Raw genomic sequence first — 15,867 nt, forward strand, 5'->3', positions numbered from 1 at the left:
AGAAATAAGTAGTGCATGTCCTAATTTTTACAGTGGTGTCAACTGAACACCTAAAGGACCCAAGTCAATTTGCCTTATACAAGGCTGCTTACTCAGGGTTACCTCATTAATATTGTAAAATTGGAGATATCACCGTTAGGCCCCTTTCACACAGGGCAAATCCATTTTGATGGACTCCACTTGTCCAGTAGAGATTGCTCCGTTGATCCCAGCTAAGAAGGCAAATGACAGGTCCGTCTCTGCTCACTGTGCAGAGATGGACCTGTTAAGAGTCCCGCTCTTCTCTATGGAGAGATCAGAAGAAAGCGGACAGCCTATCCGTTTTAATCCGATCCGACCCGCTGGACAGATGGCAAATGTATCTCCATCCGTCTGTTTTCAGCGGATTTTGTCAGATCGGATGTCAGTGGACATCCGCCTCCCCATAGGGACAATATGTCACCCGATCGGGTCCACTCGAAAAACAAACAGGCGGACCCGATCGGTCCGATCATGTGAAAGGGACCTTGTGTCTACAGGTCTGGTGCAGTGTTTACATCTTTCGTCATTCTGTATACGGTTACTAGGGGCACTAATTTAGAAAAGCCTGTATAGGGTCTCTACATGATGGTATTACACAGTGATCCCCGTCTCTTATAAATCTAAGATCAGCAATACGTTCCATACCATCTTGCTGGTATTTTATTTATTATTTTAGGGAAATTACTTTTTTGTCAACATCCACAAATGATTTTCTCATGTTTGACTAGCATTAGTCTTCATCTATAGAAACACAACCAAAATTTTCTTCAGATTTGCATATCATGTGATTGATATAATTAGGGCCTTGCTACAAGGGCAATCAAATTGATGTCACACATTAAACTCTTTAATTAGTGCCGCACAGTAAGAGGAGACAGTGTGATTCCTGTGTCAACACAGTTCCTGCTGTCTCCAGCGTTTCCCACACAATGCCACATTATGGTAAAATGTAGCTGAAAATAAATGTTATGCCATGTACACCCAGTGCAGGTATGCAGCACATTATGGCAGTGTTCACACATACTGCGGGGACCTACATTTAACCACACTGGATGAACACAGGCCACCACTGCTAGAACACACAGTAAACAGAGCAGTGCAGTCTGAAAGTGCAGTGCAGTGATTTAATACAGAAAGTCTGTATTTTATCGCAGCATACAGGAAAGTATTGCATATCACTGCACAGCAGCGCAGCGCAATGCACCACACTGCTGTGCACTTCAAATAAAGGGGACACATAAAAAAAATGCACATCACATCACCCCCCCCCACTGCTGGCTCACCTCAGTCAGAATGGACAGCTGCCCACACACGAAAGCGCAGTTTAGTGTGTAGGCAGTGCGAGTGCTCTCTAAAAACGTAGTATCATATATCAAATTATTTCTTGCTTTTTTATATCTAATGAAAGAGGTGGTCAAACTGTATGCCAAACACACACATATGATCAACAGAGCTGCAAATGTATATTATAAGTCCCATGCACAGTGGGTGTTTAGCATCAGTTCATGCAGCTCTACCATTTTGCAGAAGGTACCCTGTCAAATTCTATGAGATGTTGATAGCTGCTGCGGCTGTTCAGTGCACCTAGCAGTACTTACACTTAGGGCATTATGCGTCCAAGGACAAATGCACAAGGTGCTGATTGATTACCTGTGTTTTGGGCATTTCTCTCATTGCGCATACATTAGTACCACCTGATGAATCGTCAAGCCCCATCCAGTCATATCAGCTGTCAGCCTCTCACATAGTTTGACAAACTGCTTGCACTGGGGTGTGCCCCCATAGCAAGCCCCCAGCTATAGGGCACTTGTGTGGGCTCTTTCCTGAACAAGGCTATTGGTGTCCATTAACACACACAGTATGACTAGGCACCACCCACCACTCCCTCCTCACAGGATTTCATTGACAGGAGCACCAATTTAGGGAGGCCTAGGGGGAACTTTTACAAGATGTTTTTTATCTTAATACAGAAAATGCATTAGGGTTAAAAAAAAAAAAAAAAAACCTTTAGAACGACATTAAGCAATAGAGTCATGCCACGTCCCTGCCCCCAGCTAGATCAGCATGCAATGCTCACTGTGCAAAGAAAAATGTAATACCAGCTAATACATTTCACAGATTGCAGACTTCACACCAACTTTAGCTTCAGTCTTCTGCTGTTTAAGATCATGGTGAGGGCCCTTCTGGCAAGAAAATACTGCATTGATATGATGTTACATAGTTGGTAAGGTTGAATAAAGACTATAGTCTGTCTAGTTCAACCTGTGTAGGTGTACATGTGTCAGTGACAATATCATTTCCCATATCCCTGTATGTTGTTTTCTATAAAGCGGAGGGCCACCCTAAAGAAAAGAAAATAGAAACATTTTTTTCACTTACCAGAAAAGGCTGTTGCTAGGCAGATCATCCTAATCTGCCACTTCCTACACCGCGGTGATCTTTAGTCTTCTCCTCCTCGCGTTGTCTTCTGGGGAAGGTGGCACCGTGTATTCTGGGAACTGTGTGTATCCCAGAACACAGCCAGTCATTCACAAAGCGCTGCACAATTAGTGCATGCGCAGTAGGAAACGGGCAGTGAAGTGTGAAGCCGCAAGGCTCCACTGCCTATTTCCCTTAGTTCAAATGGCAGCACCGGGACCAGAGAGCCGAGGGACGGGTCAGCCTCAGCAGGCCAACATCACGGGCACCCTGGACAGGTAAGTGTGCTTATTAAACGTCTTTTTAAAAAAAAAATTCTTCAGCTGGCCCACCGCTTTAAGATGCACATCTTAGGCTGCTTTCACACTGGGGCGGTATTCAGGCGCCTGTGTAGCGCCTGTGTAGCGCCTGAAAAAAACCGGCCCCTTTCACTCCAGTGTGAAAGCCGGAGGGCTTTCACACTGGAGCGGTGCGCTGGCAGGACAGTGAAAAAAGTCCTGATAGCCGCATCTTTGGAGCGGTGAAGGAGCGGTGTATTCACCGCTCCTACCCATTGAAATCAATGGGACAGCGCGGCAATACCGCCGGCAAAGCGCCGCTGCAGCGGCGCTTTGCGGGCGCTTTGAACCCTTTTTCGGCCGCTAGCGGGGGTTAAAACCACCCCGCTAGCGCCCGCAGACCGCCGCTAAAACGACGGTAAAGCGCCGCTAAAAATAGCGGCGCTTTACCGCCGATGCCTGCACAGCCCCAGTGTGAAAGCAGCCTTAGAGTCTTTTAAAAATACCAATACTCCCCGCTGACACCACCACTTGTGGAAGAGAGTTCCACATCCTTGTTGCCCTGACAGTGAAAAAACCCCAGCACAGTTTAAGGTTAAACCGCTTCTCCTCCAATCTCATTGTGTGGCCCCGTGTCCTCTTACCCTTCCCGAGACTGAATATTAATTTTTTTCCCCCTATTCTGGGATCACCATTGAGGTATTTGTAAATTGCTATCATGTCCCCTCTCCCATATTAATTTTGTTTCCCTGCTTTGGACTCTCTTCAGCTCCAGCACATCCTTTCTGAGCACTGGTGACCAGAACTCGATGAAATATTCCAGATGTGGCCTAACCCAGGGCTCGACAAACCCCGGGCGCCTGGTCGCATTTGCGCCTAGAATTCGTGTCCTGGCGACTGGGGCAACGCTGCTGGGGTATACCGTCTCCATTTGGACCCCGAACTCCGCCGCGCAATTGCATCGGGCCGCGCCGGCCAGTAATTGAGGCCGCGGCTTTGCGGCCTTCTAAAATATTTCGGTAGTCTGGCGCCATCTTGTGGTGGATGTAGAAATTACACCCTATTCCATTAATGCTAATTCCTAATGGAGTTAAGCTCCCCTGCCTGTTTTTCACTGCCCGCCCATTTCCTTCCCAAAGTGAAGAGAAGGAAGTGATTGCGGGCGTCATCTGGCGCCTTTTGCCCAACAGTGAGTGTGGTGGCTGGTAAATGGCTTCTCATTATATTATATATATATTAATTTATTTATTAATTTAATTATCAATGGGACAGCGCGGCAATACCGCCGGCAAAGCGCCGCTGCAGCGGCGCTTTGCGGGCGCTTTGAACCCTTTTTCGGCCGCTAGCGGGGGTTAAAACCACCGCGCTAGCGCTCGCAGACCGCCGCTAAAACGACGGTAAAGCGCCGCTAAAAATAGCGGCGCTTTACCGCCGATGCCCGCACAGCCCCAGTGTGAAAGCAGCCTTAGAGTCTTTTAAAAATACCAATACTCCCCGCTGACACCACCAGTAAAAAGTTAAAAAAAAAATAATTATTTTAATTAAAGGAAAAAAAAAAAGGGGGGGGGGGGGTTGCGGCGCTATCTTCCCCTCACTCGTCTCCATGTCAGGCCAGGGACAGGTCCGGATCGCCGTTACCGACCTGGCTCCTAACTTTTTAAGCTGGCTCCTAGATTCCAAGCAAATTTGTCAAGCCCTGGCCTAACCAGAATTTTATAAATTGGCAGGATTATAGTTTTATCACTAAAGTTAAATTCTGCTGTCTTTGGTAGCTGCAGCTTGACATTGCGTGCTATTGCTCAGTCTGTCTTCTACTGGGACCCCCAGTAGTTCTAAACTAAAGTCACAACTTTTTTGTTTACCTTAACCACTTGCCTACTGGGCACTTTCACCCCCTTCCTGCCCAGGCCAATTATCTTTCAGCGCTGTCCCACTTTGAATTACGCAGTCATGCAAAACTGTACCCATATAGAATCTTTATAATTTTTTTTTTTTTCACAAATCTTTTGGTGTCATTTCCCCTGGGTTTTTTATTTTTTGGCAAACAAATAAAAAAAGACCGAAAATTTTGAAAAAACAAACATTTTTTTATAGTTTGTTATAAAATTTTGCAAACAGGTAATTTTTCTCCTGCACTGATAGGTGGCACCGATGGGGCGGTACTGGTTGGCACCAATATGTGACAATGATGGGCACTGACCCAACTGCACTGATATTCAGTGCCCTTATTATCAGTGCCGGTGTCCCTTTAACACAAGTCGGTTATCGGCTCACTTCTGCTCTCCTCATACTGTCAGCGTGAGGAAAGAAAAGCCGATAAGCGGCTTATGTTTACATCTGTGATCAGTTGTCATTGAACGCAGCTGATCACGTGTAAAGGGCCACTGTGGTTGGCCCTTTATCCCGATCACAGAGCATTCTGCCCAGGTAGCGCGATCATCGAAGGAGGTTTACACAAGTCCTTCAAGCAAAGTAAGCCTGTGCTATAGCCATCTTTTAGCTATAGCGTGGGTAGGAATGCATTCTCTGCATTAACATTAAAAAATACTCCACCATCTGTTCTAGTCCCCCATCCCTAAACACTCACCTGGCTCCCCTCACTGTTCAGTTTTACAGAAGGAACTGAGAGCAATGGGAGCCATAGGTTCCTTCTGCTGTCAGTCGAGGTCCTGTGAGGAAGGAACGAGGGAGTGGCTTACTGGCTGTGTGCGTCTATGGATGCACCGAGCTTGCTAATGAGGGAGGAGCACAGGCAGAGAAGGTAAGGGACCTTTCTGTGCATTATTGTTGCAGGGCAGAGCAGGTAAGTATAAAAAGTTTTTTATTTTACCAGAAAAAATATGTTTCCTTTAGTATCACTTTAATGCACTTTCCTGGCACCAGCATAGCAGTGTACATGTGCTCAAGTATGCTGCCAAGGACTGACGCCAGAAGAGGACAATTATGGGTAAGCATGATATCATTTTCTGTTTTCCTGGCACCAGCATGGCAGCAAACTTGTGGTAGTAATCTCACCTATTTCTACCCACAGGACCAGTGCTGATGCCCACACAACAACCCATTTGCTGTAAAACCCTACTAATTGGCTCAGTGAACCTTACTACATCTAACTTTGACAGCAAGGAGCTACCTGCTTCTATTTCTTTTTGAAACTGAATTTGCTTGAGCTCCCTCCCTCTTAGATTGTAAGCTCTACTGCAATAAATTGTATTTTGATTGCACTCTCTGACCTTAATGTTGTAAAGTGCTGCGTAAAAACTGTTGGCACTATATAAATCATGTATAATAATAATAATAATAATAATAATAACTACCCTCTGGTAGCTAGTTATTGATCTACCACATATATATTACATGTTAGCACAATAAAAGCAGAAAAATGTATCAGGCAACACTGGATTCACTGACAGGGTGAGTATAGTTTTTTTTTAAAGACAACCCAACAGACAAGGCAAGATGACACAGAAAAAAAATGCATGGGGGGGGGGGGGGGGGGGTTGAGTGAAGTTCCTCTTTAAAGTGGTTGTAAACCCTTACAAACCACTTTGACCTACAGGTAAGCCTAGATTAAGGCTTATCTGTAGGTCCAAGAAATATCTCCCAAACCTATACGGTTTAGGAGATATTTGCCCGAAGACGGGCACCGCTATCTACGGCGCATGCGCCGTAGACAGCAGCACGCAGGCACACTGAGCGGGGCATCGTCGATGACAGCAATGCCGCGAGTCTCGGCTCCCGTGCGCATGCGCGGGAGTGACGTCATCGCTGCTCTGGCGAATCACAGCACCGGAGCAGCGAGACCCACGGAGACCCACCAAGAAGATGGACGCTTGGAACTACAGGGGACAGCGGCGACTTCGCTGACTCCTGTGTCAGGTAAGTGACACATAATGGACTACTATGCAATGCCTAGTAGTCCATTATGCTTTGCCTTTACAGGGAATGAAAGAGGAAGTAAACTCATCAGGGTTTACTTCCTCTTTAATATTGATTGGTCTCTCTGCTAGAAGTAGAAACAGAAAGGTGATGGCATTAAAAAAAGACCAAGTAGTCCATCAAATCTGCCCTTTTCTTTAAATCGTCCATATGAAGCTACGTTATTTCAATAGAGAAACGCATTGGCCTCACAACCATTCTAATAAGCGACGCCGCTTCTACGGAGCACCACGATCTGAGGATGCTACCAGTGGCGGGGTGACACCTAACTGTGCATGGCATCCGCTGACTGCACCTGATAATAAACAGATAGCCAGGCACTGGGATAAGCAAGTAAAGATATACCAACAATCACTCACAGGAAGGACTATGGAGGATGAAGGTAACCCGCATGCTGTGTGCACCTGATGCTTTAATACCTTCACTATAAGGTGATTCTAACCAGCCCACACTAGGATATCTCAAACTGCATAACGGTGCATATCCAGTCCTCTATCCCCAGATAAATAGTGACTCTGTTGATGCTACTCTTGCTGCATTTCCCTGACGGGACCTGAGTCAAACAGCTTATACCAGGCATGTCCAAAGTCCGGCCCGTGGTCCGGTTTTGAACGGCCCGCCTGGTCTTTCTCAATTTAGTGTGCCGCGGGAGCAGGGCTGTCAGATGAGCCCAATCCCTGACACTGTGAGAAGCTCCGCAAGTTTCAAAAGTGAAAGTAAAGTGCAGAGGAGTGTGCTGTGCTCTCTGCTTCCCCCTACAGTGCAGTACCCGGCTGAATGAGGAAGCTGCAAAAGGTACTGTACTATGCTGCAAGCTAAATTAGTGTTAAAAAGGGCTTTATTCATGTGTGTGTGTGTGCGTATGTATGCATGTGTATGGATGCGTCCGTATGTGTGTGCATGTGTGCACATGTGTCTGTATGTGTGTGTGTGCGCGCGCGCACATGTGTCTGTATGTATGTATGTATGTATGTGTGTGTGCACATGTGTCTGTATGTATGTCTGTGTGCACGTGTCTGTATGTATGTCTGCAAGTATGTGTATGCATGTGTCTGTATGTATGGGTACGCATGTGTATGCATGTGTCTGTATGTATGGGTACGCATGTGTCTGCATATGTCTGTATGTATGTGCATGCATGTCTGTATGTATGTATGTGCATGCATGCATGTCTGTATGTATGTATGTATGTATGTGCATGCATGTCTGTATGTATGTATGTATGTATGTGCATGCATGTCTGTATGTATGTATGTATGTATGTATGTGCATGCATGTCTGTATGTATGTATGTGCATGCATGTCTGTATGTATGTATGTATGTGCATGCATGTCTGTATGTATGTATGTGCATGCATGTCTGTATGTATGTATGTGCATGCATGTCTGTATGTATGTATGTGCATGCATGTCTGTATGTATGTATGTGCATGCATGTCTGTATGTATGTATGTGCATGCATGTCTGTATGTATGTATGTGCATGCATGTCTGTATGTATGTATGTGCATGCATGTCTGTATGTATGTATGTATGTATGTGCATGCATGTCTGTATGTATGTATGTGCATGCATGTCTGTATGTATGTGCGGCGTGCATTTGTCTGTATGTGTGTCTGCACGTGTCTGTGTGTATGTTACTTTTAATACGGAGCCCCCCCCCCCCCCCATTCTTATACCAAAAAAACTGCTTTTGTAGGGCTTGTGTGTGATATTAGCCAGGACTGCTGCTCCTCTGAAAAGCAATCCATGCACAGATCTCTTTTCAGAGGCATTTGAATGACGGTAAAGAGGCATTATGTTGCCTCCTCACCACCTGTTTTAAGCCCGTAAATGCAACATCTGCACCAAAAGCACCCTACATTTTCCAATGTATGGGGTACCATTAAGAATTAACGGTACCCCCTAAAGTGCAGAGTATTCGTCTGTGTGTTGGGAACGAGCACGACAAAGGCAAGAGAATTCATGTTGGGCCGTGTATTAGTGCTCGGATGGACACTTAGACCGAATTGTAATGGTTCAAAAAACATCAGGCAAAATGGTAGGCCCTCACGCACCTTCACTTCATCAAATCTGGCCCTCTTTGAAAAAAGTTTGGACACCCCTGCCTTATACCAACTAAGGTCAATATAACATCCAGCGTATACATCTACCTACATAAGGATCCATATCCCCGTAGCCTGCTATAGCTATCTGGACTTTTCACATGCAAAACTTTACTACCCTATTGGACTTCCTTTTGGAAAAAATATATACCTACAGCTTTTCTAAATTCAGGGAAACGTTATGGCAGCTATTTCCCTGATAATGTGAAATGGATCATAGCCCCTTTTATCCACGCTAGTTTTTCATCTTCTGTACCATCTTTCCTCTATACATCCTTTCGTGGAGCCATACACTAGTTAAGCTGTCATTGATCGATATAGCCACTTTTGCTTTTTCCTTATAGATACAATTATTATGAATTTTCATCTGACAACTTACCAGTGTATTACTTAACGGCGTCCAGACATTTTTTTAATTGTTCTATGTAATGTCTTGTGTATGTTTGATGCGATATTCAATATTGTGATTTGTTGTTGGCTAAAATTTTGTGAAGCTATTTTTCTTGATATTGGCCTTTGATTATACCAAATCTGTTTTATACAATACATTTTCAAATTGTTCATACTCTAATCGATTTGGGTAGCCCTAAGTAACTCTTTTTTGGTGTCTTTTACTGGGTTCTTTTTGTATGACCTTTTTTTTTTTAACCACTTCCCACCCGGCCAATGCATATATACGGCCGGGTGGGAACCGTCTACTTCTGATAGGACGTTCAGGAACGTCCTTCAGAAGGAGCGGGATCGCCTGCGCGCATGCCTGCCCGCGCAGTGGCGCGATCCCGATGTGCTCGTGTCACCCGGACACGGCACATCTCAGATCGGCAGGAGGGCTCTGTGATTGGCCCTCCTGATCACATGACGGCCGTGTCCAATCACGGCCATCATGTGATGTAAACAAACAGTCGGTTGCTAGGCAATCGGCTCCTCCTCTCCTCACACAGAAGTCATCGCTGAGGAGAGGAGAGCAGATCGCTGCAGCCGGCTGATGATCAGTGAGTATGAGCTGTTTTTTTACAGCTTTTTACTCACTGATCACCAGTCTAGTGTAAACACACAACACACCACACAGTATAAACACAATGTCCCCACATATGTCCCCAAAACACACATGTCCCCAAATAATAAAAACATGTCCCCCACATATGTCCCACTAAAATCACATGTCTCAATGATTATCTGCACACATATGTACGTGATCACCTGCACACATATGTACATGATCATTTGCGTACATATGTCCGTGATCACACAAACCAATTATTATAACAGAATTTTTTTTTACCAAAAACATGTAGCAGAATACATTTTGGCTTAAATTTATGACAAAATGTGATTTTATTGGATTTCTTTTAAAATAGAAAAAAGAAAATATTGTTTTTTTTCCAAATTTATGATTTTTTTTTGCGCTTATATCGCAAAAAATAAAAAACGGAGTCGTGAATAAATAACACCAAAATAAAGCTCTATTTGTGCGAACAAAATGATAAAAATTTAATTTGGGTACAGTGTAGCATGACCGCGCAATTGTCACTGAAAGCGCGAGAGCGATGAAAGCTGAAAATTGGGCTGGGAAGGAAGGGGGCGAAAGTGCCCTGTATTGTAGTGGTTAAATACAAGTTTTGTATTTTTTTGTTTAGTAAGATGTAACGTACAGGTGTCAAAGTCTCCAATTTCTACCCAGCAATAAAAGCATGAATATAAAAGGGAATACACTTTCTACATCATCGCAACCTGTACTATAAGACCACATGCACACGGGTGTAGGAGTTTTTTTTTTTGCCAGAGCATGACAGAAAAAAAATGGCTCAAATGTTGCATGAATATGTGTGTATGGTGTTGAGCGTGATTCCAATCTACTGGCCAGAATATTCATTTATACATAAATTTATTCTGGGCATATATGCTTACACACAAGCGTGTGCACATAAATCGCAGGATGAACATCAGATGCAATCACAGGGGGAGGTCATATGACGCCCTCCCAGAACTGGCTGGCATTTTACTATAGCGTGGTCGGCAAGTGGTTAAAGATGACTGGTGATAATTGATTGCTTAGAGCTTGTATGGTCAGATTGTAACGAGGGATGAACTCAGGCGTGTTTGGAACATAGTTTGAACCCACCAATTAAGCGCTCACTGTACTGGGCAAATCATCTGTGGCTGGGGCATTCCCTGCCACTCAGCCGTATATATAGACCAGAGTCATGGATATGTGAGGCTGCAGGGTGGGGAATGCCTCAGCCGCTTATGATTGGCCCAGTACAGTGACAGCTTCCTGGCGGGATAAGTTAGGAGGGATAGGAATAGAATCCAAACACACCTGAGCTCACCGCTAAGGCTGTTTTCACAATGGAGCAGCCAGGCGTTGACGGTAATACACTGCTATTATTAGCTGTGCTTTACCGTTGTTTTTGCAGAGATTTTCAGCCGCTAGCAGAGCGCTTTTAACCCCCGCTAGAAGCTGAAAAAGGGTTAAAACTAACAAAGCGCCGCTGCTGGCGCTCCCCTTTCATTTCAATGGGCAGGAGCGGTGGAGGAGCATTGCATACATGGCTCCTTCACCGCTCCAAAGATGCTGCTTGCAGGATTTTTTTAACGTCCTGCCAGCGCACCGATCCAGTGTGAAAGCACTCGGGCTTTCACACTGAGACTGCAGGGGAGCCATTTTTTAACCCAAAAGCGCCTGAAAAAACGCCTCAGTGTGAAAGGGGTCAAACTGTAGTGTGTATAGTGAGCCATAGTTTCTAAATGTGAACCTGGATGTTGTTGCAGAATAGGGAAAGTTATGTAAGGTATATGCAAAAATCACAACACATACAAGTTCTTCCCCAAAACACAATACATTGTGGCCACTTTCTAGAACACACACGTGTTCCTTAGGATCTCTGAATGGACAGCTGTGGGACCAGAAACCAAAGCAATGCCTGACCTCCTGCGGTGACAGCCAACTCAGGACTCATATACCGACATAAACAACCCCTCCCCCACAACTGTTGTCTCACCTATATCTTCATTAGGGGGTCATTTACACCACAATCTCTGTGTTTCTTGTGCATTTCTGCATGTATGTTTGCAGTGCATTTGTGGCGTTTATTGGAATTTTTTTCGTATTGATTTCAATTTATTTTACTTACAAAGTGGCATTCACAAGCGACTGCGCATGTTCATAAGCATTCTGGTGCACAAAAATGCAGCATGCTGTATTTTTTTTAAACATGCATGAAAGCACTGCAGTGGTGTGAACGAGGCTCACTGGAATACAATCATTGATCTTGGATAAGCATTTGTGCTGCATTTTGCTTTGTTTAACCACTTAGTGCCTGCCTGCATTGTACTACAGACAAGTGGTCGCTGTAGGCAAATCGATGTACCTGTATGTCGCTGCCTACTTCTGGGATTAAGATGCGCCCCCCCCCCCGGTCGGCTCCCGCTGTGACTGTACACAGTGGAAGCCTGTTGACACTTGACAATTTCCGACCACTTATTCATGGTCGGGACCTCCTGATCGGCTGTGTACATTCACAGCCCAGAGCTCTGTGTTGACATTCAACACAGAGCTCTGTACAGAGAGGGCCCATTTCTAACGTTTCAAACTTGGAGATCAACTAGTAAAAATAGCACAATAGCATATATTTATCCACTTGATTGCCCGAGATGTTAAAGCAGAGTTCCACTTTAAGGAATCCTGACCCCTCCCCCCCCCCCCGACATGCCATTGGGGGGGGGGGGGTACCTAGTTTTGACAGGTACCCAGCTCTCACTTATGCTTGGGCTTCCTAGGTGGTCCCTCCCTTCCTGAAATCTTCTGGGACAAGTCACAGGTCCAAGAAGATTGCCCAACCATTAAGGACGTGCTGTGAAGCCGCAAGCTGTCACAGGCGGGTGCCCACAGTAGTGATGCCAGTGCTGAGGAGAGGGGAGATAACCAAAGCTTCAGGCAGCCACATCGCTGGACCGTGGGACAGATGAATGTCTGTTTATTAAAAGTCAGCAGCTACACTTTCTGTAGCTGCTGACTTTTAATAAACACAGAAACTGTTGCAATTCCCTTTAACCCCTTCCCAGCCAGTATCATTAGTACAGTGACAGCATATAGTATTATCACTGATCACTGTACACGTGTCATTGGTAATGTCAGTGGCAGTTAGTTCTCACCCAGCATCAGTTAGTGTCAGATTGACCACCGCTTTGTCGCAGTCCCATAATAATTCATTGATTGGCGCAATATACACTTATTGGCATTTTCTTTTTTATCAAAAACATGTAGCAGAATAATTTTGGCCAAAATGTATGAAGAAATTCGTTTTTTTTTTTTTGATAATGGCAAAAACTAAAAAAAACTCAGTGTTGATCAAATACCACCAGAAGAAAAATCTACTTGTGGGAAGAAACTATATACATTTCTTTGGATAAAGCAATGCATGACTGCACAATTACCAGGTAATTTCACCTTTATAGAAAAATCTGTAAGGTGAACTTTCACAGGACCCTCTCCTCAACACCCCCCCCCCCCCCTGTCCCACTGACCTGCAGCGTGGCGACCTCCATTCTGAGACCTGCTATTGCCGCCTCACCGGGGCTTAGAAATCCCCAAGGGGATTTCTATGCCCTGGACTGAGGCGGCAATAGAACATGCAGGTCAGCAGGAGGGGGGGGTTTGGGGAGGGCCCGGTGCAAGTTCACCTTACTTTTCTGTAAAGGCGAAGTTACAATTTAAGGACTGCCCACCGCATATATACTGTGGCAAGGTGGCCCTATTGCATGAAACGACATAAGAATTAAATGGGTACGTCGTTTCATGCACAGGATACTGTGGGCACACACCTGCTGCACAGCGGGGGGAGCCGACGAGTGCATCCAGCAGCCACGATGTCCGCTGGCCAAACGCGATCGCTTGTCAGAGAGGCAGAACGAGGATCTGCCAGTGTAAACAAATAGATCTCCGTTCTGACAGGGGAGTACAGTGTGATTGTCTGTTCCTAGTGATCAGCAATCTCCCTGTACTGCCATTCAGTCCATCCCCCACAGATAGAAAGCACTCCCTTAACCCCTTGATTGCCCCCTAGTGTTAACCCCTTCACTGTCACTTATACAGTGATGAGTGCATATTTTTAGCTCTGATCACTGTAATCGTGTCTCTCGTCCCAAAAAAGTGTCAAGAGTGTCTGATCTGTCTACAGCATTGTCGCAGTCCTGCTGAAAAAAAAAATATATATATTAATTAAAAAAAAAAAAAAAAAAAAAAAAAAAGAATCACTGATCACCACTAGGGATGAGCTCGGGCATACGCCAAGTGCATAGCCCGCCAGGAAGTCGGCGCAGCGCTGCACTAATCACAGGCAGTGAGACATTGCCTGATTTCTGCAGCCGCGCATCGGGGCAATGTCTCGCTGCCTGTGATTAGCGCAGCGCTGCGCCGACTTCCTAGCGGACTCAGCACGTGGTCCATGCGAACACCGCCATTACTAGTAAAAAAATTAATTAAAAAAATATATAATAAAAAACACCATAAACCTTTCCCTTATTTTGTAGACGCTATAACTTTTGTGCAAACCAATCTTATTGCGATTTTTTTTTTCTTTTACCAAAAACATGTAGCAAATGATATATATTGGCCTAAATTGATGAAGTGTGTCTTTTTATTGATTTTTTTTTTGGATACGTATTATAGCAGAAAGTAAATATAATTTTTTTTTTATTTCTAAATTGTCGCTCTTTTTTTGTTTATAGCGCAAAAAAAAAAAAAAAAAAAAAAAAACGCAGAGTTGATCAAATACCACCAAAAGAAAGCTCTATTTGTGGGTGGGGGGGAGGATGTTAATTTTCCTTGGGTACAGCAATGCACGACTGCGCAATTGTCAGTTCAAATAATGCAGTGCCTTTTCTCAAAAAACGGCCTAGTCACAAAGGGGGTAAAACCTTCCGGTCCTTAAGTGGGTAAATTAGTGTATTGCCAAATAGCAGACCGGCAAACCCTGGTGGGGGGGGTAAAAGCTTCCAAAGCTTAATTGGTTAACCAAAAATGTATTCATTATTCATAAAAATGAAAACTGTTTTCGCTCTACAAATGTACAAAGTAAAAGAGGAAAGAAGAGGAACAGAAGATTATTGTCAGAGCTCTGCCTTATATAAAGTACAACAGGTGTACAGGGAAAGGTGCAGGCAGCACATACAAGGCACGCAATGGACACAACACACAGCTATACATACCACAGTAAACACAAACAGGAACAGCTCTCAGCCAACAAGGAAGTCCAGCAAACCTCCCCTCAGACAAGCTGCGATTAAAGTCCAATCACCAGCCGGGGTAGGAGTGAGGCGTGGAACGCAGCCAAATACAGAGATTGTATAGTGAGAGAGAGGCTTGGAACGCAACCACAGCAGAAAGTAGAAGAACACGCATTGAGCATGCGCAATGTTAGCCAATGAAAGCGGGTCGTGCTTGCTAAGAGCCTAGCAGCGTGTTGACACACACGACATGACAGCTATGCAGGACAGTGAAAGGCGGCCGACTCTGATCAGACATCTTATTATCATGCCGTGTTTTTTTTTGTGCTAAACTAATGGCTCTGGCCATTCGTCTTATCCTTGTTACTCACCTTGAAATAAACCTTCTTCTTTCTGATCCTTTGTTTTTCCACTATGGTTACGTTTCTTATTTTGTTTAATATGTTTGAAGACCTACAGTATACAGTCTAGCCCTGGTTCACACCAGTGCACTCCATTTGCAGCAACTGAACCATTCAAATTGCTGCCACCTGAGTTGCAGCAACTTTGATATAAGGTTCCTGCACTATTTCCTGCACTATGCGATTTCAGTGCGACTTGCATTGTCTTCTGTCAAATGAAGTCGAACAGATAACAGCAAGCTGCCCATGAAAAACACAAGGCTTTGAAGTCGCCCTGAAATAGCACAACTTCAAAACCAGCTTACAGACAGGGAAACAGTTTTTTAGGGTATGTTCACATTGGAGGTGGGATGGAAACCCGTATTTCATTGCAAGTTTAGGGGCGATTTGAAAGACATCTGGATTCATGCATGGATGTCTATTTAAATCACCCTGGAAGTCGCCAAAAGTAGTGCAGGAACTATTCTTGGATATCGGTGCT

The 15,867-nt window shown here is 44.6% G+C and overlaps 1 protein-coding gene across 8 annotated transcripts in view; it reads right to left on the reverse strand.

The window, feature by feature from the left end:
• The window catches only part of PEX2 (peroxisomal biogenesis factor 2), a 31,785-nt gene extending 16,707 nt beyond the window's left edge, over positions 1-15,078 (reverse strand). For 3 of the 8 annotated variants that reach the window (XM_077492906.1, XM_077492902.1, XM_077492897.1), the window contains exon 1: positions 14,968-15,078. The gene's annotated coding sequence lies outside the window, so the exon portion shown is untranslated. The remainder of the gene's footprint in view (positions 1-14,967) is intronic. The other 5 variants (XM_077492903.1, XM_077492899.1, XM_077492909.1 and 2 more) reach the window with 5 other exon arrangements.
• Positions 15,079-15,867: the final 789 nt, after the last annotated feature.

This window comes from Lithobates pipiens, unplaced genomic scaffold (genome assembly GCF_037356315.1).
Source record: "Lithobates pipiens isolate NorthernLeopardFrog02 unplaced genomic scaffold, aLitPip1_a1.2 Scaffold_19, whole genome shotgun sequence".
Taxonomy (NCBI): Eukaryota; Metazoa; Chordata; class Amphibia; order Anura; family Ranidae; genus Lithobates; species Lithobates pipiens.